The sequence below is a fragment of the Giraffa tippelskirchi genome, chromosome 6, assembly GCF_054371585.1.
Source record: "Giraffa tippelskirchi isolate mGirTip1 chromosome 6, T2T-mGirTip1v1.2.pri, whole genome shotgun sequence".
Taxonomy (NCBI): Eukaryota; Metazoa; Chordata; class Mammalia; order Artiodactyla; family Giraffidae; genus Giraffa; species Giraffa tippelskirchi.
The window spans coordinates 17,611,918-17,637,072 of NC_137280.1; the positions used below are offsets into that span (position 1 = coordinate 17,611,918).

At 43.2% G+C, this 25,155-nt stretch overlaps 1 protein-coding gene across 2 annotated transcripts in view; it reads right to left on the minus strand.

The window, feature by feature from the left end:
- Nucleotides 1-25,155, minus strand: part of NCALD (neurocalcin delta) — a 439,752-nt gene that overhangs the window by 23,046 nt on the left and 391,551 nt on the right. The gene's annotated exons all lie outside the window — the stretch shown is intronic.

Genomic DNA, 25,155 nt, shown 5'->3' on the forward strand with positions numbered 1-25,155 from the left:
TTTTAAAACTTAATATAATGTGGGGAATAAAGGCAACTTTTTTTTTAATTTACTTTTTTACTTTACAATATTGTATTGGTTTTGCCATACATTGACGTGAATCCGCCATGGGTGTACATGTGTTCCCCTTCCAGAAGCCCCCTCCCACCTCCCTCCCCATCCCATCCCTCTGGGTCATCCGTATCATGCATCGAACCTGGACTGGAGATTCGTTTCACATATGATAATTTACACACTTCAGTGCCATTCTCCCATATCATCCCACCCTCGCCCTCTCCCATAGAGTCCAAAAGACTGTTCTATACATCTGTGTCTCTTTTGCTGTCTCGCATATTCCATATTTATATGCGTTAGTATACCGTATTGGTGTTTTTCCTTCTGGCTTACTTCGCTCTGTATAATAGGCTCCAGTTTCATCCACCTCATTAGGACTGATTCAAATGTATTCTTTTTAATGGCTGAGTAATATTCCATTGTGTATATGTACCACAGCTTCCTTATCCATTTGTCTGCTGATGGACATCTAGGTTGCTTCCATGTTCTGGCTATTATAAACAGTGCTGTGATGAACATTGGGGTACATGTGTCTCTTTCAATTCTGGTTTCCTCGGTGTGTATGTCCAGCAGTGGGATTGCTGGGTCATATGGCAGGTTTATTTCCAGTTTTTTGAGGAATCTCCACACTGTTCTCCATAGTGGCTGTACTAGTTTGCATTCCCACCAACAGTGTAAGAGGGTTCCCTTTTCTCCACACCCTCTCCAGCATTTATTGCTTGTGGACTTTTGGATAGCAGCCATTCTGACTGACGTGAAATGGTACCTCATTGTGGTTTTGATTTGCATTTCTCTGATAATGAGTGATGGGCAACTTTTATTAGGTAGAAAAAAACCTGTAATTACCATCTTCCCATTCACAGAGCCAGTCAACATTAACCATGTGCCGTATATCAGGCATGTTTCTGGCACTGTGGATGCAAAAAGTAAGATGCGACCCCTCCTCCTTAAAGGACACTATATATGGGGGGGGTGGCAGTGAGAGGACAACACAATAAACATTCAAAAGGCGGTATCAGGGGAATGGACATGATGCAGTGAAACTACATGGACAGGACACCCAAGCCAAAAGGGGATCTGGGTGCTATCAGGGAAGCCTTCTTGGAGGAAGTGAGCTTAGTTCCCATGTCCAAAGTCTTATGAGATAAGCATGGTAAAGATAAGTCCCTTCTAATAAAGGGGCTCTACACTTGTATTTTACATTTTTCTTGTATTGGAAACTTACAGAATATATAAAATATTTTAACCCCCATTATAATAACGATTCCCAATTTCTTTAAGCTTTTCACTTTGTGGTGCTTGTTTATGTCTGCCTCCCTCCCAATGCAGGGTGAGTCCCTTGAGATGAAGTCTTGTTGAAAGTTACTCTGTCTCCCTCAGGCCCACCACATATAACTTAGGTGAATGAAGAAATGACTCAGATAAATAATTACAACACAGAAATGTGGAATAATCTTCTTGGAAAAGGAGTCTTTTTGCCCCAAAGATGAGGCCCTGGCTTTCAGAATGTTATTTGAGACACTAAAGCTATTTGGTAGTTAACACTCTGTCTTGGGATCTCTTTTTTCCACTTCTCCAATAGTTTTGTTGAGGTATAATTGACACAGAGCATTGCATAAGTTTAAGGTATACAACATAAGACCCGATATACATTTATACTGGGAAATGCTCACCACAGTAAGTCTAGTTAACACCCATAACCTCACATGGCTACAGAAATTTTTCTTCTGTTGAGAACTTTTAAGATCTACTCTCTTAGCATCCTTCAAATATACAGTACAGTACTGTTAATGATGCTGGTGCTGAAGCTGAAGCTCAAATACTTTGGCCACCTGATGCAAAGAACTGACTCATTGGAAAAGACCCTGATGGTGGGAAAGAGTGAAGGCAGGAGGAGAAGGGGACGACAGAGGATGAGATGGTTGGATAGCATCACCGACTCAATGGACATGAGTTTGAGCTAACCCCAGGAGATAGTGAAGGACAAGGGGGCCTGGCATGCTGCAGTCCATGGGGTTGCAAAGAGTTGGACACAACTTAGTGACTGAACAACAACAAACTGTTAACTATAGAGTTACCATACTGTACAATGCAAGCCCAGAACTTATCTGAAGCTTCTACTTGTTGACCACCTTCACTGAACTCCCCCTCCCCCTCCCCTTGGGATCTGTTAAAACTGAATTGCCTGTGTACCTATCTGTTGCCACCATTATAAATAAATTCCCTGAAGGGAGGGTTTGAATCTTACATTGCTCAAACTTCTTTCATTATATGTACAGTTCAGGAAATGACAAGCAATGCTTGTGACTTGCCAAGCTGATTGATTTTGCTCCCTGAGTTCTGCACAGAGCAGAATCAGCCCCACTCTGTCTCTGAGGTAGACGCCCCGGGAAGGGTGGGACAACAATTCTCTTCCCATCAGCACGACCAACAGCTGCCTGAAGGAGCTCACTTTCAGAGGTGATGCTCTACGGAGAATCAGACCAATACCATTTTCCATAAGAGCAAAACTAAACTACAGAATCAGACCAATACCATTTTATGTAAGGGCGAAATTAAACCACAGCTCCAAGCACAACACAAACATTATTTATAAACTGAACCTTTCAATAACTTTCACTTCCCTCTTGTGTCTTTTTTTTTTTCCCCTTGAGAAAAAAAGTGAAGTAGGGGAGACTGGTTTGTACTAGAATTTCAAAACTGCATTTAGTTGCTAAGTTGGCAATTTGCCAGAGGCAAGAATTCAGAAACACAAGGTAATACATAATACATGGATTTACAGAGCTCCGAAACATTTTATGGAATTTACAAGTAATGTTGAGTTCTCCTTTTGGGGAGTGCTTTAGAGAAGAGCCCTTTGGCGTGGCGTTCAATCAAATCACTGTGAGGACCCCTTGGTTCTGTGCAAATCACTGAGTGCAACGCCTTGGGAAAAAAAGCCACTTTGATATTAAAATCTGCTCTCTTAAGGAATGATTTATTTCCCAGGATGTAGAAAGCACTGTTTCTTCAAAACCGAGCTTGAGGTCCTTTCCCAATGTTTAAAAAGTGTGTCTCATTTATTAGCTGTTTTTGCACTAGAAACAAATTGCTTCAACATTTTGGCTAAGGCTCCCACTGAGACTGATCTGTGTGCAGCTATTTTTCCCGTAAACAGTAATTAAACCACATTTGCAAATTCATTAGCACAGAAAGGCCATAAGACAAACAAGGCAGAAAAGCATGGGATAAGTTATCTGGGAAGCGGGTGTTTGCAATTTAGGCCAGAATTTGTTTCAGTAGATAACTACAAACACTTCACTAAGTATGATGTCCGAACTTGAGAGAACCATCTGGACGTGGTTAGGGTGTACAACAAAAATCTCCGGGGACATATGATACTGTTTCTTCCTTTGAGAGAGAGAGGGAATGATAGAAAATGCCTGACAATACCTTTTTCTTTTGGAAGACAGGAATTTTGTTGGAGTTGAAGGATCGGGGAGGGGACCTTAAGGGAAATGCTACATTAATTAGCAGTCTAAAGAAAACAAATCATCCGGAGACAGAAGTTGCACCTCAGGTCAAATCCTTTTAATTGCTGCATTCAGTCATTAAAATGTTTATTTTGTGCCAGCAGAATAGGGCATGGAATAAAAATGCTCGGGTTCAAAGACTGGCTCTATTGTTGACCAGCTCTTGGGTAATTCACTTCAATTCTAACTGCACTTCAGTTTTCTCATCTGTGAAATGAGGTCAGTTGTCCAAGTTCATATCTCACTGATTCGATGTGAGAATTAAACGCGACAGTCATATATGTAAACCTCTGGCGTTGAGTCAGGGACAGATGCTCTGGTCAGTGAAAACTACATCTTACTCCTTTTTTTTAATAAGTGAATTTTAATATTAAAGGTAAAGTGGTGTGAAACTAGAATTTGGTTTTTTTCTCTGTTAAGAGGACAACATTTTTATTTTATTTTATTATTAAACTTTGTATTTTGTGTTGTAGTATAGCTGATTAACAATACTGTGATAGTTTCAGGTGGACAGCAAAGGAACTCAGCTATACATATACTGTATCCTATCCTTGATGGCACCTCATACATTATTCTATTGAGCTTTCACAGCAACTCTGAGGGATAGGCAGGGCAGATTTCACTATTTTATAAGAAAGAGAAAGAAAGGAAAAAAGGAAGAAAGAAAACTCAGAGAGGCAAAGTGACTTGTCCTGAGTCACACAGCTTGTGAGTGAGGGAGCCAGACAGGAAGCTCAATTTGCATGTGACTGTCAACTGTCATTTTTTTTTTTAATTGTGTCTGACTAGCTTAAGAGACAAGCAAATATAGAAATTAAGACAAAAGCTTTATAAAATGCCAGAAAGCAGTAGTTAAGAGGGAAGAAAGTATTAGTTGCTCAATTGTGTCTGTCTCTTTGCAACCCGATGGACTGTATAGCCTGCCAGACTCCTCTGTCCCTGGGATTCTCCAGGCAAGAATACTGGAATAGGGAGCCATTCCCTTCTTCAGGAGATCTTCCTGACCCAGAGATTGAACCGGGGTCTCCTGCATTGCAGGCAGATTCTTTATGGTCTGAGAGAACCTGCATGCCAATGCAGGAGACATAAGAGACATCAGTTCGATCCCTGGGTTGGGAAGATCCCCTGGCATCTTCCCAAGTGTGTATGGCAACATACTCCAGTATTCTTGCTTGGAGAATCCCATGAACAGAGAAGCCTGGCGGGCTACAGTCCATGGGGTTGCAAAGAGTCGGTCATGACTGAGGCAGTTTAGCACACAGGCCAACAGGGAAGCCCAAGAGGAAAGAGATAACGCACCCATTCCACAAATATGGGCAACATGTCTATCAGGAGGGAGGCATGGCTCGGGACACTGGGGATTCAACCGAGAACAGACATGCAAAACTCCTGTCCTTGTGGAGCTTACAGCCTCTTGGGAAGAGATACACAGTAAATAAGTGAAATATGAGAAGCAGATGTGCCATGGAGAACAGCAGAGTGGGTGGGGAATGCCAGGAGTGGGTGGGTGGGTGTTAACACTTAAAATAAAAAGCCAGGGAAGGCCGCATTAAGAAAGTGATGTGTGAAAAAGACCAGGGAGGTAGGGAGGTAGCCATGGAGATGACTGGGAGAAGACTATTCCAGGCAGAGAAAACAGCAGATGAGAAGGTCTCCCCGGGAGTGTGCTTAGCACACTCAAGGACAGGGCTGTAACAAGGGTGGGAAGAAAGAAAGGATATGAGATCAGAAGAGCAACGAGGACCAGATGATGTGGGACCAGGAGGGAACCGTGAGCGCTCTGGCTTGCACTCTGAGTGAGACATAGCCGTTGCGGGATTCTTAGCAGAGAAGTGATAGGAGAGATTTATATTCTAACAGGGTATTTCTGGCTACCGTATGGACAGAAAGCTAAGGAAGGATAAGGTCAGCAGTGGGAAGACCACTGCAATGACCCAGGCAAGAGATGATGGTGGGTGGAGCCAGGGGAGCAGCAGAGAAGATGAGAATTGGTGGGATTCGGGACACAGCTTGAAAGTAGACTCAACAGGATTGTTGATGGTCCAACTGTAGGGTGTGAAGAAAGAGCACGGTAAGGTGGAAGCTGACATTTACTGAAATAAGAAAAATGCAGAAGCAGGGCTTTGGGGTGAGGTAGGGGACTCATTGCGTGCTTATGTTAATTCTAAGATGCTGATTATACACTGACTGGAGATGTTGAGCAGGTAGATGGTTGTGTCTACAGTTAGAGAAAGTGATCCAGGAGGAGATTTAAATTTGGGAGTCATCAGCATATAGATCATATTGACAGCCAAAGACTGGAAGTGAATGAGGATGGAAAAGAAAAGGGGATAAGGACCGAGCCCTTGGTCACCCTGCCATCTAAAATATTTACCAATAGAAAGAGGAGAAGGAATCAGCAAGGGAGAAGGAGAAGGACGGACAGTGAGGGGGTAGGGAGACACAGAGGCTGAGACCACACTCTCTGCCGTTTCGTCCTTCGAGCTAGCTCAAGGGGGCACGTGAACATGCTTGAGGCAGCCGCACAGGAGGGCTGGACTCTTGGTTTCCTCTCTGAACCTTGTGCTGTCCTGTCCATCTTCTTCCCAGTTGTTCACTCCCAACTTCAAGGACTCACTCGTGATTCCTTTCACTTTTGTTCCATAAGCAGGAGCTGTCCAAACTTGCCTCTGTCTCTGAAATTTGTCCCAGATCCATTCACTCGCACATCTCCACTGTCACGCCTCAGTCTGAACCTCCATCACCTCCTTCCTGAACATCTATAACATGCTCCTCGCTGGATTCTCACTCTTCACTCTTATCCTCCTTCTCCCTGCCTGGCTCTCCACTGAGATCCCCAGAGTGAGTTTCTAAAAACACAAAACAGACCAGGTCCCTCCTCTGCTTAAAGCTTTACGTGGCCTTCCTAACACACGGAGAACAACAACCCAGATTCCCTCCTGTGGCTCAGAAACTCTGAGCTACCTCAGCCATCCCTGACTTCCTTTCAGCCCCGCTTGCCCAAGTACTCTGACCTCCTGCATGCTCCAGCTTTTACCTTAAAAGTTTTTGCTTCAGAGTATATATATATGTGCATAAAGTTATATATATATATGTGTGTGTGCATAAAGTAATATATATATATAATTTTTTACTTTTTATACTTTCTTGACTTCATATCATGGCCATCTTCATCTCATCTCCTCCATCTCACGTGGGATCTCAGTTCACCAACCAGGGATTGAATCTGTGCCCTCCTACACTGGAAGACCAGAGTCTTAATCACTGGACCATCAGGCAAGTCCCTTGAAAAATACTTTTACGTAGCAATTAGGTCCTCAGCCCTTTCAAGTTCATATACCCGGTAAGATCCACCTATGTACCTATCTACTATAAGATACATATATAATATATATTCATTTTTGTTGAATCTCAACTGCATTTAATTAAATGAAACACACACGTATTCTATTAGGCACCAGCATTCTGTTATTCAGTAGTTTAACCTGAGATGGGCAATGGGAAATTTCCCAACTTATTTTGGGGCACATCCAGCCATCCAGTGTCCAAAAAATAAATCTGGGGTTAATATTGACCACAGATGACAAGGAAAAAATATACAAGACACCAAACCACCAACAAAGAACCACGCACAGGAATCTAAACTATGAAGTTAACTTTCCATCTAAAAAGAATTAAAAAAGGAATAACCCCTAAAAATGATGCCGCAGGGAAAGGAAATGGCGAGGAGGATCAACCTTTGGACACGCATATGCTCCCTTCCATATATTTTGTATCTGGGGAGTGGAAAGAGCTGCAGCATTTCATTTCTGCCATTCCTCATAAGGTTCCAAAACTCGGTGAGTTAATTCTCAACGCCCAGAGTTAGATTTTCCAGAGAAAAAGTCCATAACTTATCCTGGACAGTCTGGTTAACCTCAGAGGAAGTTGCAATTCAAACTGCACTGAGTTCTTCTAAAACAGAATTTACAAGAAATTAGCAGCTAAAGTCACATTTAGCTTCAGCAAGGAACATAGAGCTCACAGTGGTTTCTGAAAGAGGCCAGGTTAATTAAAATGTTTGCCTCTTTGGAACATGTAACCTTGTCCTCTAAGAACTGCTTTGAATTTCCAACCAATGGAATGTTTAAATTATGAAAACATAACTAAAAAAAGGCTCCTAAAATGTAAGGAAGGAAATGATAAAAGTTATAGGTTAATGGGAGGAAGCATTCATTTACCATGACCGAGACATCATTGTTTTGGCCATCTGAATTTTACAGGCAGCTAAAATCCAGCAAATTCATTTCAAGGTCAGTTGTCCTTACTTCTCACTGGGAAAAAAAAAAATGACTAAATAAAAGCCTGAAGAGCACACTGCTTCAGAAATTTCTCTTCAGTGGAACTTGCCTCTCAGTGGGAGTTTGAAAGGAGACCGTATATATAAACTGACATATTTATAAATAGTGAGAAAATTAGGAAATGAAATGCAGTGGGGCAGAAAGAGAAAAAAAAATAAAAATATTACAGAGGGAGAATTGAAGTTATATAACACCCACTCCAGTATTCTTGCCTGGAAAATCCTATGGACAGAGGAGCCTACCGGGCTACAGTCCATGGGGTCGCAAGGAGTCAGACACGACTTAGCAACTTAAAAACAAAAAAACCAACACTCTCGCTAGCTCAGTTGCCTTGACCAGACAATGCTCTCCCCACCAGTCTTTGGTGAGGTGGGCTCATATGAGGAAGCAAAATGTACTTCCTACACCCTCATCTGGATAACAAAATGGCTTTGCTGGAACTGCCTGAAATCTGTCATGAAGCCACTGCCTGCAGGGAAGCCTTCTTCCTGATGAGAATGGGGTGTTTGGACCCACATCTCCTGATTGCCTGATCATACCTGTAACACGTGGTCACACACCTGCACTCGCTTCCCCCGTAGAGAGGGGATGGGTGTGAGATGAGAACTTAACTGGTTCAAAAGAGACAGTGAGCGGGAGGCTCTCTAGAAACAAATTCACTCTGCCTTCTGCCTTCCACAGGCTCTGAGATAAAGCCCACAAAACCCCTCCAGTCTTCCTAGGGTGGGCAGCACTCATGGACTCTGAAATATCTGGGCCCCGGTTCTACAGAGGCTGAATTTCAGACTAGACAGGGCCTGGCCTTGGGCTTTTTTCCAAGTTTTATTTTCCATGAAAAATAAAGTACAACTCACATTACTGCCAATAAAACATATATTTCTGATAGACTCTGAGTAGAACATTATCCAACAACAACCCTTTCCCTCGTCTCCCAAAATGGAAATATTTTTAGTTCTGCTGACTGCGAAAGTACTACATTACTACTGCAAAAAAAGTAAGTAATAAAGGGATATCAAAACTAGAATGTGAACACCCTCACTCTGATCCAATAGTACTCCATAAGAAATAACCACTACTAACAGTTTTATGTATATATAACAGTTTTATAAATATATATATAATATTATGCATTTAAATGCATATATATGAAATCTGTGGGGCTTCCTTGGTGGTTCAGTGGAAAAGAATTTTCGGGCAATGCAGGAAATGCAGGTTCGATCCCTGAGTCAGGAAGATCCCCTGAAGAAGGAAATGGCAACCCACTCCAGTATTCTTGCCTGGAAAATCCCATGGACTGAGGAGTCTGGTGGGCTACAGTCCGTGGAGTCACAAAAGAGTTGGACACGACTTAGAGACTAAACAATATGAACTCTGTACACGCTAACCATAAATGGGATTGTTTTCACTTAAAAGTATACTGTGGATATTCTTCCATGTGGATGTATCTCATGTTTTAAAATTGTTGAATTTTGATTAACTGATTCAACAGATGGTATTGAACACTGCTAGGGCCAAGCGTTGAACTGGATAGCTGATAGGATACTTAGTAACATGAGGCTCACAGTTCATTGCATGACATTTACTTAACAAAGCCCCCTTGATGGCCGTTCCGGTTGATCCCACTTTTCTTTGATTGCCTCAGCATTTACTTTGGTCATGGTTCCTGCATTTACTTTGGTCATGGTTCCTGGATTCCTTGGGCAGTATTTATTACAAACAGGTTCTTGATGTCATTGACAAGTACCATGATCTCTAGACTCTCCCTTATAGATTCATCAAACAAGCTAGAGCCTTTACATGCCAACCATGCATTTTGTAAGGGTTTATACACCAGCTAGGATTAGAATTGAATTGGATTTGGAATTGGACTTGGAATTTCACCCCACCCCTCAGCCTGTGTTACAGGCACACACATGCAAGTTTGACATTATTTATTCTTGTACCTAGGAGGCCAAGGCCACATTCACCCTGGTCTTTAAAGAGTGCACTACTGTCACCATGGAAATGCCCCCTTTTAGCCTAAAGACTGTTTTATGCACTCAGCACTCTAAATCCTCCCTTGTTCAGTACTAACCTTCCGACTTTTCATGCCCACTCCTTCCTCCTTACTTCAAGTCCAGCTAATGGCTGACTCCCCTGACACCCCTCTTAGATTGCCAGCAATTGGAGCTGAACTTACATTGCAAGCTTAAAGTGCCCTTAGGTAAGTGGCCTTGAGTAAATGGACAGAGGCCATACTAAACCACACGTAGAAACAACAAAACTGATCCAAAGAAAGACCTTGTCGGAGTGCCTGACGTCAAGGGCTTCAGATGAAGTGCATGGGCCCCCTTGCCATCAGCACACCTGACCAGCAGACCACTACATCAGAGCTGCCCCTCTGGGCCACCTTGTGCCAGGTGCCAGCTCAGTGCCAGCTGCAGGGAGGAAACGAGGGTGAAGCTCTGAGGGCGCCCATGCATTCTCCAGGGCTGCACAGGCTAAGACCCTACCTTGGCTGACTTCTATGGAATTCCTAGTGATTAATTTCTGCTTAGCTAGATGTACTAAATATTCTCTCATTTATTTATTTATCTGTCCAGCTATTGGCCATGTGGCATGGCAGGTGGGATCTTCATTCCCCAACCAAGATGGAACCTGTGCCTCCTGCAGTGGCAGTGTGGAGTCTTAACCACTGGACCACCAGGGAAGTCCAATAGTGTCTTATTTAAAAGTCAAGAAAGACTACTTTGAGTTTTGGTAAGACCATAAAACAGAAGACTGAGCCAGCAAGGACCCTGGAGGCCAAACAGATCAGCTACAGGCATCCAGGCCTCCTCACATAACCCACAGCCAGGGGCACACAAGGAGCTCCAGTCTCCATTTGTAGACATTCTCCAGGGGCCACAAATGTATTTAGCTAATTGATGCAAGTGTCTCCACAGAGTCTAAGAATAGTTCATAATTCTTTTTTATTTATTCAGCAAACATGTGTTTAACATCTACTGTTTCCTGGCTTGAAATGAATATTCCTATAAAAATAGCATCCTACATAAGATAGGGAAAGGAAGAGAGGAAGTCTGGGATTCCATTTGTAGCTCAGAGCGTTTTCATTAATACTTCATCTTTACAGTTTTTCTGTGGAGTTGATGAGAGGGATGTTATATCTTGGTTTTACTCCAACGGGCTAAGAGGGGCTTTGAGACGCTAACCATAGTGACATATTCATGCAGCTAGTGGCCCCAGGGAAGTAGCGTGGGAACCACCCTCCCCACTTCCATCACTCCCACATCTCTGGCTGGGTCACTTTTGGTATTTGAATGCTTCTGTTGGAAGGTACTGATCAATCAGTCTATATCCTGGCCAACGTGGCTGAAATATTAATGTTTGTCCATCAGACTTATGTACAAGTAAGAAGTCCAATAACTGACCGACAAGGAGAGACTATGAAGTACCTTTTCTTAACTTCTTGCAACTTTTGCATCCCCCAGCAAGATGTACGGAAAGAGAATTGGACTTGGTAGCAGATGAAGTGAGTTGAAGTCCTTATTGTAGTCCAGTGTTATGTGACTTTGGAAAAGTCATCTGACCTCCCTAAGGTCTCATTCTTCTACAGTAAAATAGACATAGTGATACCTCTTCATGTGGCTGTTTAGTGAAAATACAAAATGAGAAAAAGAAATCCTAATGAGTGAGGGAAAACTCAGCGTTGTGTCTGGCATCTAGCAGGTGCTCAGAAAACATTGACTATTAATCTGAGAGAGATAAGGATTCAGCTTGGTGGGCTGTTTACAAAGGGGGGCCATCCAGAGCTGGGGACATTGTCCCCCTTGCTTTAGCTTCATGAAGAATTAGAACAAAAACAAGACTGTGACTTGAGAGAATGAAAGAAAGAGAACCACTGCTAGCTTCCTGCCTGACTTTCCCTTTGGATCACTTGCCAGATAGGAAAGACATTTGGGGTCTGCATCCAGAGAGGACTCCTGCCAGGACTCCTGCCAGACCCCTGGCTGAATGTTTCTTCTGCATAGCAGTCATTATTCTAACCAGAAATTAAGCAAAGAATTCTGATTGGAGAAGCAGCTGATGGTGAGTAGGACACTCTTTTTTTCTCTGATTTGCTTCCTGAGGCTGGGAGGTATGACTGGGGCAGAATCCTCTTTAGAGAAGCCCCATGGCAATGGGATGGTCAGCCTTCCTGTAGTGGGATGGTCAGCCTTCCTGCAGTGGGATGGTCAGCCTTCCTGCAGTGGGATGGTCAGCCTTCCTGCAGTGGGATGGTCAGCCTTCCTGTAGTGGGATGGTCAGCCTTCCTGCAGTGGGATGGTCTGGCTGCTGCAAGCGGGACTTGAAACCTGTTCTTAGGATCTGGCTGGATAAGAATGCACTTTTCAGAACTGGATACCACTGATAAAACAGGATATCAATGACTGATTGAATCAATTCTTCTTTACCTGGGGGAAGAAATGATTCTCTGTTGCTTTATTACTTTTTTTTTTAAATCATCTTTTCTAAGATCAGAGGTGAAAAAGAGAAATAAATTGTTTTTTTTTAAAAAAAAAACTCCATTTATCATTAGGGCAGAAAAAAATGGCCATAGGAAAATCCTTGTCTCTCAACTTATTTCCAATTACTGCCACTATTTCTTAATGCAGACCTTATCTCTCATCTGAATTCAGAAATATTAACTGTTCTCCAGTCTTAAGACTCTGCATCTGATTATATCATTTCTCAAAAATCTTCCATGTTCCATACTGATGACAGATTAGAGGTGAAAGCCCATTGCTTGGTCCTCAGGGGCCTTAAGGTTGCACCCCAACTCATCAGAACCACAGAATTTGTCTTTCTAACCCTGAACTTAACACATACTTTTATTTTCACTCCAGTCCTCACAGTGGTCCAGGGAATGAAGCTTATGAGAGAATAAAACTCAAAACCCTTTATAAATACTGAAGTATTTCCAAGTAGTCACTATTACAACTCTGACTCTCTCCTTCTCTACTTGTTGACATCTTACTTGGTATCAGGTGGAGATTACTGTAATACTTCCTACACTGAGCCACCCTTTCTCTTCTAAGTGAGTGTGAGGCATATCTGTGGAGTTTTGTTGGGGCCTCTATTTACAGCTCTGAGAACGATGTTGCATGTAGTAGCTGCCTAAGAAACAATGGCTCTGTTCTGTTGAGCTTATGTTCTGTCGATCCTAGAGGGTATTGCATTGCTCGTGTAACTTTAAAGAATGCCACTAATATTTACAGAACTCCAGGTGTATGCTGGCCACTATACCAGCAGCCCAATGCCACAAACTAAATAAAGCACAGCCCCCCACCCCTGACCCCTTGTATGTTTATGGGGCTTTCAGCATAATGTTTCAGCAGATCCCTGAAATACTGTTGAGAAAGGAAGAGGCAAGATCAGTCACTTACAATAAAGAAACTGCAGGTGACAATGTAAGGATTTCCCCAAGGTTCCATGGGTGATAAGTTTCAAAGGTGGAAGCAGGACACAGGGCTTTGTCCTCTGTCCACTCAGCGCAGCACCTCCTGGTGGAGAACAGAGCAGAGCCTCAGGGAGGATGCTGCCAAGGGTGGCAGGCTGTGTGCATGTTTGTGTGCTTAAGAAAAGCCTTCCCATCTAGCTGTTTACACTCGGGTTACTATTTCCTTTTCTTGCTCAGAGACAATGAAAATGGAAGCGTAATCTGAAAAGAGGGAAGGTGAAAATATATCCACAAAGTGACAAAAATGCAATAATTTCAAACAAAGGATCCACACCAGCTCTGAAAGAGGTTCTGTGTCCACCCAGCTGAGTCCTCTCCTTGTTTGGGCTTCCCAGGCGGCGCTAGTGGTAAAGAACCCACCTGCCAATGCAGGAGACATAAGCTACAACATAAGTTCCCTGGATTGCGAAGATCCTCTGGAGTAGGAAATGGCAACCCAATCCAGTATTCTTGCTTGGGAAATCCCACGCACAGGGGAACCTGGTGGGCTGTAGTCCATGGGCCACAGAGAGTCGGACACAACGGAGTGACCAAGCACACACACCTCCTCATTTAGACTGTGTGGGCCTGGGTGGGTTTTCTAACTTATCCTGCACACCCTACCCCCTTGCCAGTGGGGACCCTCCTAACCTTTTCCTTATTTCTTTTTAAAAAAAGGTTTTTATTTATTTGGCGACACAGGGTCTTAGTTGCATCATGGGGGATCTAGTTCCCCGACCAGAGATTGAACCCGGGCCCTCTGCATTGGGAGTGTGAAGTCTCAGTTACGTCCCTTCACTATGTTTAAATTCTGATCAGAGTGGCTCATTTCTATTGAACCACCTTATTTTACACCTTATATTACAGCAAACACTTAAGACTGGTGTAGAAAGAAAAGAAAGTGAAGTTGCTCAGTCATGTCCGACTCTGCGACTTCATGGACAGTAGCCTACCAGGCTCCTTCGTCCATGGGATTTTCCAGGCAAGAATACTGGAGTGGGTTGCCATTTCCTTCTCCAGGAGATCTTCCTGACCCAGGGATTGAACCCGGGTCTCCCGCATTGTAGACAGACGCTTTACTGTCTGAGCCACCAGGGAAGTCCTAAGACCAGTGTAGAATCAGTGTAAAAAAACATTCTCAAAATATCCTAAAGTTGTTCAAAAAACCTGGCAGCATATTCCTGGCGGGTCACTTCCTGTGAGAGGGTCAGCAGAAGCAGTATCAGGTTGACCCCATGCTGATTAACGTGGCAAGGACAGCAGAGGTGGCATCCTGCACCCCATGCCTTGTACACACACAGAAACCCAGTTCATGGTACCAGGGCTGCCAAACCACAGAGTATCCTGACTTCATCAGAAGACGCTGTAAAGAAAATTACCTTCTGCCATTTCCTGAATAATGTGACTTCTGGCCTTTCTCACTTATTGTTGCAGCACCAAAGAGCTTATTGGTACAATAGCTTAGTAATTATGGTGATAGCAAATACAGTCTCAGTGTGAAGCTGCAGAGATGAACTAAAGAGAGGAGACTTTTGGGCTATGCATTCATCATGGATCACTAGCAAAACACCTTGTATTTATGAAACAGGCAAACCTGTTTCATAACAAACATGTTTATGAATCCAAACAGCATGGATTCAGAAGTATCAATATATAACAAATGGCTGGATCTGACAACCTAAATTTTTCTTGTTGATGACAGATCCAGAGATTCAAATATGCTTACTCCTACATAAAATTTGGGCTTTGTGGACGGGGTTGGAACAAAAATGATTATAGTAAAAAAAAAAAAAAAAAAAGAAAATCTGAAATTTACCCAAATAATTTCACTGAAGGAGAATGCAATAATGGGAGAGTATTGTACTGTATGTAACTATTTTATTTGAATAATGACGAAGATAAATTTGCCAGTACTCCTCTTTCCCTTGATTAACAAATTAGGATGTGCAGCAGTGTATAAAATGATAGAGAACATTATTCCAATCCTCCGAGCCAATTGCTTGTTTCTCCAAGAGCAACATTTCCTATTATAAGAAAATTATGCAAAATTAGAATTTGATTGTATTCATACAGGAAGTGATAATAAAAGAACATAGAAGTGAAGTAAGAGAACCAGAATTAACACACTTCAGTAATCAAAACTGATTTGGATCAGTTTTTAAATAAAAGCCAAAAATAAAGACAAGCATCTAAATTTCAACAGTGATGGGCATGTAGTTTAAATCGTTTCTTTCATTTAGATTATAAGAATTTTAAATATGCATTAAAAGGTATATTTTTAAATGTTTAAATTTATCCCCAGTAGATCAAATAATGCAATTGAAAACTTAGAACAAGCACTATTCCCAGAATAAAACTGTGAGCTGGGTATCTAGGAAAAGCTTAGAGTAATGTCTTCATTGAAGGAGGTCCTATTTCCTTGTGAATTACTTCACAAGAAGTGAAGTCCTTGTGCCTAGGACCGTGGAAGATATGACAGTGGATTCAAAGAATAATATAGGATGAAATGGCAGAAAGACTAATCAGCTGGTAAACCAGATAGACTATTATTCCACATAAAAGACATGGTCTCTATACTCAAGGAGCATAATCTAAACAAAGTAACAACACATCACACATAAACAATGAGGATAGGTGTTCTTTTTACTGTGTGGTTGGGTTAAGAAGTATTTAGAAAGACTGAATTTTGCCTATAACCCTACCTGTTAAAAGATGTAAAGGTGATTTTGTGGTCACATGGGAAGTAGATACAGGTGAGACAAAGAGAAAGTGATGCTTTTCTCTTGAATCTTCCCTGCCCTTCATTCTTCTGACTCCCTCCAAAAGCTCTGTGTTATAAGGGACACTACAAATTCTGAGGCTGTTTTCATTAGTCTTAGACACCAGAAGAAATAGGATGACAATAAACTAATTTCTTCTTAGATTTATGAAGACATCATATCAGATTCAAATTATAAACGTGCCCTGAGGATGAAGCTAAAAGGTAAAGCTCTGGACACAGCATCTCAAGACCAAATTTCATGTGAAATCTGTTCCTCTCTCCTTGGGTGGGAATGCAAATAGGGTGAACACTTGGAATAACAACAGTGAGTGGGAAAGGATCCTTCGGACCGAGATGCTGGATGGGAAATCATAGAGGAGTGTGAGTCCTCGCTTCACTCCTGAAAGAAAGTAGAAAGACAGTGAAATGCAGAGAGCACGTGGTATTGACTTGGAAGAGGGACCCATATGCCTTGCAAGGAGAACACAGTTTGTTGGTGGAAGGATCAAAGACCCATCAAGGCTCAGTCCATGAATCACCACTTTGTTTTCATCTCCTTTTTCTCTTTTCCTCAACTCCTACCTTCCCCGGCGTTAAGGCTCCTCACGATCATTCTCCCAACCCCTACTCCTCCACCCAACCTTCTCTCTGCCACGCTTACCTCACCCCACCACTGTTCACCTGCTGCAGGCAGTGTAGCATGGCAGTTGTGAACCTCATCTTTTTGGATAGACCTCAACGGGAATCCTAGCTCTGCTTCACCAGCAGACTATCCCTTACCCCCACTTCTCCCCAAAGGAAAAAAAAAAGTTAGCTTTTTGAAACTAGAGCATTTTAAGCAATTGCATTTCCAAAGAGAATCATGGTTTTACATTTGCATAATTCAGACTTCACTTGGGTGTTTTTCATAGTCAAAGAAACAAGCCCAAAGTAATAGAGGAGCTCCACCTCTAGAAAGACAGGTTGTAGTTGCAGATTTTTAAGTAACTTAAAAAAAAAATCTGCCTGCAATGCGGGAGAGCTGGGTTCAATCCCTGGGTTGGGAAGATCCCCTGGAAAAGGGAAAGGCTACCCACTCCAGTATTCTGGCCTAGAGAATTCCATGGGCTGTATAGTCCATGGGGTTGCAAAGAGTCGGACACGACCAAGTGACTCTCACTCTCACTTGAAAAATAAAAGCTTTTCCCTATCAAGGTTTAGAAAATCTTAGTGTCAAAGTTTCAGGCTGAGCAGGGATCCTGTTTCACTACTAGTTTATCTACCACATATCTTCATCATTAGGGTCAAGCTCAGTAAAGAAATACCTGTGAGAAGTTCTACTCATCACGTGTTCCTGTTGTGGAGGCAGGACACAGTGGTGTCTCCTGGACTTTAGTGTCTCTTAGCACCCTGGGAGAGGACACTATTTATGCAGCACCCTAGGGATGGTAGACGAGGGTGCTGGATGGATGCTTGTGCCACCGGGAGGACTAAGGGATCAATACCACACCACCCACAGCTCACCTATGGGCCCCACACCTGGGCTGAGAAGTCCTGACTTAGATGATCAAAGTAAAATTTACTAATTGTAGGAAAGAGGACATCTCATGACTCCATTATGAATGCCTCACCACTGACTCAGAACTCGGTTGTTTTTCTTCTGATGAGATACATTTCCCCAGGTCAGGCTGTTGTCCCTTACTGTTCAAAATGCATATACACCCAGACTCATGCTTACTCATCATGCACTAGCAAATTGGATAGAAATGGGCTTTGAAATTTGGTCACCGAAATTTAGAGGAAGACAATCAGTCAACAGAACATTTTCTTTTCATCTCACAGCCTGACTCATATGAGTCAAGTTTTCTTTCAATATCAAAGTTTTCTTTCAATAACAAAATCAGATCTATGGAAACCAGGGAATATAGCATAGCAGTCTTTCTATGCACTGTGCAGTGGCTAGAGTTAATTAGAACCTGTTATAGCTAGGACTCAGTCAAAACAATTCTTTTGTGGGGAAGGACCTAATTACAAAGTGATATCACGTGTAGTTAGTGAGACACTCCTGTTCCCATAAATCTGTTCTTTCCTTGTTCTTTGGCATTATCACAATCACTTGCTGTGTAATCAGTCTTCAACTCATCAAGGACCTCTTAGGGTCCCCAGGCCAATGATCCCTCTATATCATTAGGTTAGATGTCCACAATGTGTAAAAGCATATTACCTCATTTAATCTTGACGGCAATCTTATGGGGCTTTCTAGGTGGCGTTCGTGATAATGAATCTGCCTGCCAATGCAGGAGACCTAAGAGATGAGGGTTTGGTCCCTAGGATGGGAAGATCCTCTGGAGGAGGGCATGGCAACCCATCTCCTGCCTGGAGAGTCCCATGGACAGAGGAGCCTGGAGGGCTACAGTCCATGGGGTCTCAGAGTCAGACACGACTGAAGTGACTTAGCATACACACATGGACAGCAATCTTATGAGAGGAGAACAACTCACCCATTTCACAGATGAGCGGATTGAGATTTAAGGAGAATAAGTTCTCCCAGTTCAGGCAGAAAATAAGTGGTGGAGCTTAGCTAGAATCCCCAAACTCTCAGGGGATTTTATCATTATTCAGCACTGTGTCACATTTATAGAATGGCAGCTAGTGATGAGGAATAACCCTCACTTGTGTAATACTTGACAGTTTTACAAATGACTTTCACATCTATTATCTTACTTAAATAACTCTGCAAACTATTATTATCCCCACTTTATAGATAAGAAAGTTGAGGCTCAGAGAGGGAATCATTGAGCTAGAAACCCAGAGAAACTTCAGGTCTCCCATGATAAGATGAAATTCAGAAATAATGACATTGAGGTTAACACTGTGGTATCACTTTGCAACAATGAGATTTCACGATAGTAAGGAATGAACATGGACTCTGAGGTCAAATCTGCTCTTAGGTAGCTGTGAGCATGCCAAATCTGAGATGCTATGACCCCCTATTGGAATTTCAACCTGGTTGTAGAATAGCTCCTGTTATTCCTGTGGGTGTTAATGGGATAAGAGATTCATTTGAAGACAATGAATATGTACTGAGTAACAGATATGATTCAATCTCAATGAAGTCAATACAATATAGCACCTAAAGCAGCCAACCCTACAATATCCAACTGAAGTTGTTCCAACAGGATCTGGCAAGAAGCCCCGTTTAGACACCTCTACTTTTGCAAGTCACTGAGGCATATACTGTTGGATGCATACTCTGTCCTTGTTCCACGCAAGCAGAGCCCTGCTATGGTTCTGATGCCTCCTCCTCTTCCCCACTGTAACTTGAGCAAATTCTGATTAGTCTCAGCTAATGACAGTGGTTGTATTCCTCGTGCACAGAATTGATTTGGGGAAGGCATGAGCCTCAGTTTTGGCCAGTGAAACGTTAGTGGAAGGCTGCTAGAAGCTTTGGGGACAGGCTTTCCTTGCTGATAAAATGGGTGCAGGTTAAGTTGCTTCAGTCCTGTCCAACTCTTTGTGACTCTATGGACTGTAGCCCACCATGGACTGTCCATGGGATTCTCCTGGCAAGAATACTGGAGTGGGTTGCTATGCCCTCTTCCAGGGGATCTTCCCGACCCAGGGATCAAACCCACATCTCTGATGTCTCCTGCATTGGCATTTACCACTGGCGCCACCATGGAAAACCCGATAAAATGGGGGAACAGGAAAAGAAACGGTCTTCTCCCGCAGATTCATGTGATGGCTGAACCTGCTGTTGTCATCCTGTGACCACAAAACATGAAGATAATATGATACTGAGGACATGAGAAAAGAGAAAAATCCTTGAGGACATTATTGAGCCACTCACTGGGTTGTTGCCCATAACTTTCAGTGGAGTGAGATAAATTTCACCTATGGCAAGCCAGGGTTGGAGCTTTTGAGACTTACAGCTGGAAGTGTCCTAACTGGGGCACCAGGAAAACAATCACAGTTCTGTGTCCCTGCAGGTGGCTTCCTGCTGCTGTTCAGCCGCTCAGTTGTGTCTGACTCTTTGGGACTCTTTGGACTGTAGCCCTCCAGGCGCCTCTGTCCATGGGATTCTGGAGTGGGTGGCCTTTTTCCTCTTCAAGGGATCTTTCTGATCAGGGACTGAACCTGCATCTCCTGCTTGGCAGGTGGGTTCTTTACCACTGAGCCACTTGGGAAGCCCAGATGGTTTCCTCCTAAAGTGTATTTTCCAGGAGCCCCTTTTCCCCCTGAGCTTGGGGGAAAACGGTTATACACTCATAGTTGTATGGAAAAAAAAAAAAAGCTTGGATTTGAAGGACTTGCCACCAGCAGCTCAGAACTTCCTCCTCTAATGAAATGAGACATGTTCACTTCATGAAACACCCCAAAGGCATGGGTTTGATCCCAGATTGTGAAGGAGGTCTGGCTAGCTTCATTTTTGTAAGTCTCAGTGGCTTGTAAGAAAGTGAGGACACGCTAAAACAGACTTCCAAAAATCGTGATGTACTCCATGTACTGATGTTTAGCAAATTTATGCTTTTACGATACTTGTAAAAATTCAAAGCTCTTTAATTATACCGTTTAGAAGTGAGTTGGTTAGTTGGTTGGTTGGTTTAGTTGCTAAGTCATGTCCAATTCTTGTGACCCCATGGACTGTAGCCCGCCAGGCTCCTCTGTCCATGGGATTTTCCAGGCAAGAATACTGGAGTGGGTTACCATTTCCTTTTCCTGGGAAGATTTTCCTGACCTGGGATTGAACTCAGGTCTCCTGCATTGCAGGTGGATTCTTTACCCACTGAGCCACCAAGGAAGCCCCATATTTAGAAGTGAGTTACAGGATTCATAAAGAATGTTAAGTCATAGTGCGCCATAGATGCTGTGGTCCAGGGACCCCATTAAAGTGGCATTATGAAATTCCCATCCATCAATCTCATCAGTCTAACTCTGTGACTTAATGTGTAAACTGGAGTGGGGATAAATGATGACAAGAGTCTGAGTGTATGAGCCTTTGTAAATATGAGGCCCGGATTATAAAAAGCAAAACAAAACACTTTTCCCTATCTGTCTCCCTCTCTCACCCATGATAGGCTCTGGTTGGCTGCTGTGATATTTTGTTACTCACCATGTTTCTATAGGGGCTTCCCTGATAGCTCAGTGGGTAAAGAATCCGCCTGCAATGCAGGAGACCCTGATTTAATTCCTGGGTTGGGAAGATCTGCGGGAGAAGTAATAGGTTACCCACTCCAGTATTTCCGGGCTTCCCTTGCAGCTCAGCTGGTAAAAAATCCACCTGCAATGCGGGAGACCTGGGTTCAATCCCTGGGTTGGGAAGATCCCCTGGAGAAGGGAAAGGCTACCCACTCCAGTATCCTGGCCTGGAGAATTCCATGGACATATTGTCCATGGAGTCACAAAGAGTCGACATGACTGAGCAACTTTCACTTTCACACTTCTATAGAGCACTTCCTATGGATCAGTGCTTTACACACACTAGCTCATCTGATCCTCAGAACAACCCTCTGAAGGAGGTCCTACCGTCATCCTCATTGTACAGGTGGAGAAACTGAAGCACAGAGAGGTTAAGAGAGTTATTCAAGACCACACAGCTAAGAAGTGGTAGAGACAGGATAAAGATGAAGGGCCACAGCTCCAGAATTCATATTCTTAACCAGTCTGTTATGCAGTCTCTGTGCTGATCCAACCAAAAAACCATGGGGGTTAAGAAAAGTGAACCTGGAGGGCAGAACTGGGGAAGGCTCTCTCAATGCTGAAGAGCATGTAAGCCTTGTTAGTGTCACAGTATAATCACTGTGTAAGGTGGATGTTATGGCTCAGCTGGTCAAGAATCCACCTGCAATGTGGGAGACCTGGGTTAGATCCCTGGGTTGGGACGATCCCCTGAAGAAGGGAAAGGCCACCCACTCCAGTATTCTGGCCTGGAGAATTCCATGGACTGTATAGTCCATGGCCTCGCAAACAGTCGGATGTGACTGAGCGACTTTCACTTTCACTTCTTTCAAGGTGGATGTGGTCTCCTCTGCAACTTTCACCCTGGAGTGTGTGCACACATGTATGTATGTGCTCCTGTGTTTTCCATACACCAGGCATCAATGGAATTGTGTAGCAGCATTTGTCAACCAGGTGGGTTTAACTCCCTAAGCTCTTAGAATCTCCTCGGTGAAACTTTTCAAAGCCACTGTTTTGCTCTCTAACAATTATTTCTAACCAGGCTTTGACTGTGGAGTAGAAAGAAACCCTTAAAATAATTACATTATCCTGAAATAAGGTCATTTGTCTTTTTCTTTTAAAACAATTTTCATGTTATAATCACTTCAATTGTTTCTAAATTAGGACTCATAAATGGTTCTGCAGAATGGATGGTCTCCATGGTCAGAAATGCTTCCCCAAAGAACCAAAGTGAATTACTGGAATTGACAGGTCACAGGAGTGGCATTCTCCTCGATGAACAGGATCAGGAAGAGGGCGGACGAGGACAAGTGCTGTAGGGCCTGTGGTACTCTTTCTGGGGCCAATTTTGACAACAGGAATATTATGGAATAACTGTCCAACAGATTTAGGTCCAAATTGTGCTCTGGCACTCAGGTGTATGGCAGGTCATTCATGGACAATCTCAGAGCCTCAGTATCATTTCTGCAGAAGAGCGCTGATAATGAGTGTGCAGTGCGGGACACACGTTGTTATAAAAGAAACGTGTACAAAGGACCTTTACAAACACAGAGGAAGGAGCAAAGTTTGCCCTCTCTCTGCCTCTATTCGGGTCCTTCCCCAGGAAACACTAATGTCACTGGTTAAGTTTCCAGCTACTAATTTTCCAAAAGCCAGGAGCAGTTTGTTGAAGTTCAATACATGCCCTCTGCTTCTTGCTTTGCCTCAGCTCCAGAGATAAGCAGAAACCTCCAGCACTTTCTCCCTCACCCCTCTGCTTACTCATAGTCCAGTGACTATTCCTCCCAGCTCAGGAGCTGAGAGGGTAGAGGAGGCCTCACCTGGGCCCTGAGCTCAAACCATCTACTCCAACCCAATCACCAGAGAGACCTGCCCACGTGTCCGGCTAGTGATAGCAGGCATTTTGATTTCCTGAAGTCTGTGTATTTATAGGTCTTCCCAGATGGCGCTAGTGGTAAAGAGCCTGTCTGCCAATGCAGGAGACAGAAGAGACTTGGGGTCAATCCCTGGTTGGAAAGATCCCCTGGAGGAGGGCATGGAAACCCACTCCAGTATTCTTGCCTGGAGAATCCCATGGACAGAGGAGCCTGGCGGGCTACAGTCCACAGGGTCACAAAGAGTCAGACTCCACTGAAGCGACTTAGCCCGCAAGCACATGTATTTATAGCTCCCAGGGAAACCTCAAGGGTGAAGAGAGAGGACTCGAAGAACAGGATTTGGAGACTTCCAGGTCTCTGGCTACAACGTCAACTAGCACTACCTCTCTGAATACAATGGCAGCCAGCACACACCAAAAAGAAGCCCCACTCTCCTGAACAAAGACTATGTGAAATTTTCCTCCCAGTTGCTTCAGTTCCAGAGATAGGGACGCTTCCACTCTCCTTTTAAAAGTCCCCTTTCCTAATAGCGAGCAGACAGCCCTTGGCTGGAGTTTTCTGACAGACACTCAGAAGCCCTTCTTGCCTGGGAGTGTCTGGTGGGAAGAAGGCAGCCCCTGCTTCTGGTCTTTGCCAGGCGATGAGGCAGGGCTGTCTTTCCTGGGAGGTGTTTGCACTTGACTCTGAGAAATAAATACCAACTATAAAGAGGTCTCCACTCAATGACACCCTCCCACACTAGCAGGCTCTCTTTTTCAGCAAGGCAGTCAGACTTTTTTCTGGTGATAACATCTAGGTTTCTTTATTCCATTAGAAACAGATCCAAATGCAGAAATGGCCAGAGTGTCATCACGTGTTTCAATGCTCTATTAAAAACTACACATAACCCAAAGGTAGAAAAAACACAAATGTCCATCATCAGATCCATGGATAAATAAGACGTGCTGTATACATGCAATGGAATATTATTCAGTCTGCTATTCCATGGATGAATCTTAAAGACATTATGCTAAATGAATGAAGCCAGACACAAAAGGACAAATATTGCATGATTCCATTTATACGAGTACACAGAATAGGTGAATTTCCAGAGATAAAAAGTAGAATAGAGGTTACTAGGCTAGGAGAAAGGAGGTGAGTGAGGAATTAGTGCTTACAGGGCATAGCGTTTCTGTTTGGGGCAATGAAGGAGTTCTGGATGGATAGTAGCCATGGTTCCACCATATTATCAGTGTACTTAATGCCACTGAATTGTACACCTAAGAATGGTTAAAGTGGTAAATTTGATGTTACGCATATTTTTCTACAATAGAAAGAGATAGAGAAAGGAAAGTAGGAAAGGGAGGGAGGAAGAAAGAAAGAAAAGGAAAGGAAGAAAGAAGGAAAGGGAAAGAAAGGACAATCAAGCAGGCCTGGGATAACAAGTCCCTAGAAAGGGAGGGTCCCAGAATCCCAGCCCTGATTCCAGATGTCACAGGCACAGTGCTTTTCTGAGTGACCAAGGGAAAATCAAAGCCAGAGGAAACACTCCTCTTTACAAGATCTGGCAAAGGGCACTTATTAAAGCAGTGCTCCTGACAAAATAATGGACTCTGCAATTGTTTCTGTTCATTGGTGAGGGGTGGGCAGCCTGCCCCAGAGGTGGGGGTTGGGGCAACAGGACTCCCCTTCCAAAGGCCCCAAAGCCATTCGACCAGATAGCAACCAAGTGAGCCTACTGTCATCTTCAGGACATGATTCATGAACATAGATATTATTTATTTCCAAGTTAGAACTGTTAAGTTCTCCAGCCATTTCTTAAAAAGATGATTGTCTTCAAACAATGGCATTTTCCAGCTACCATAACTGTAAAATTCAATTCCCTCATTTTTGCTCAAGAAATATAAAAAGTTTCTGACTTCACTGTTCCATTGTAAACAGATTTCCTGCTAAATATTTTCTGGAATATGTTAATTTCTTGGCCTTCTAAATAATCCTAGCTAAAAATACAACAAAT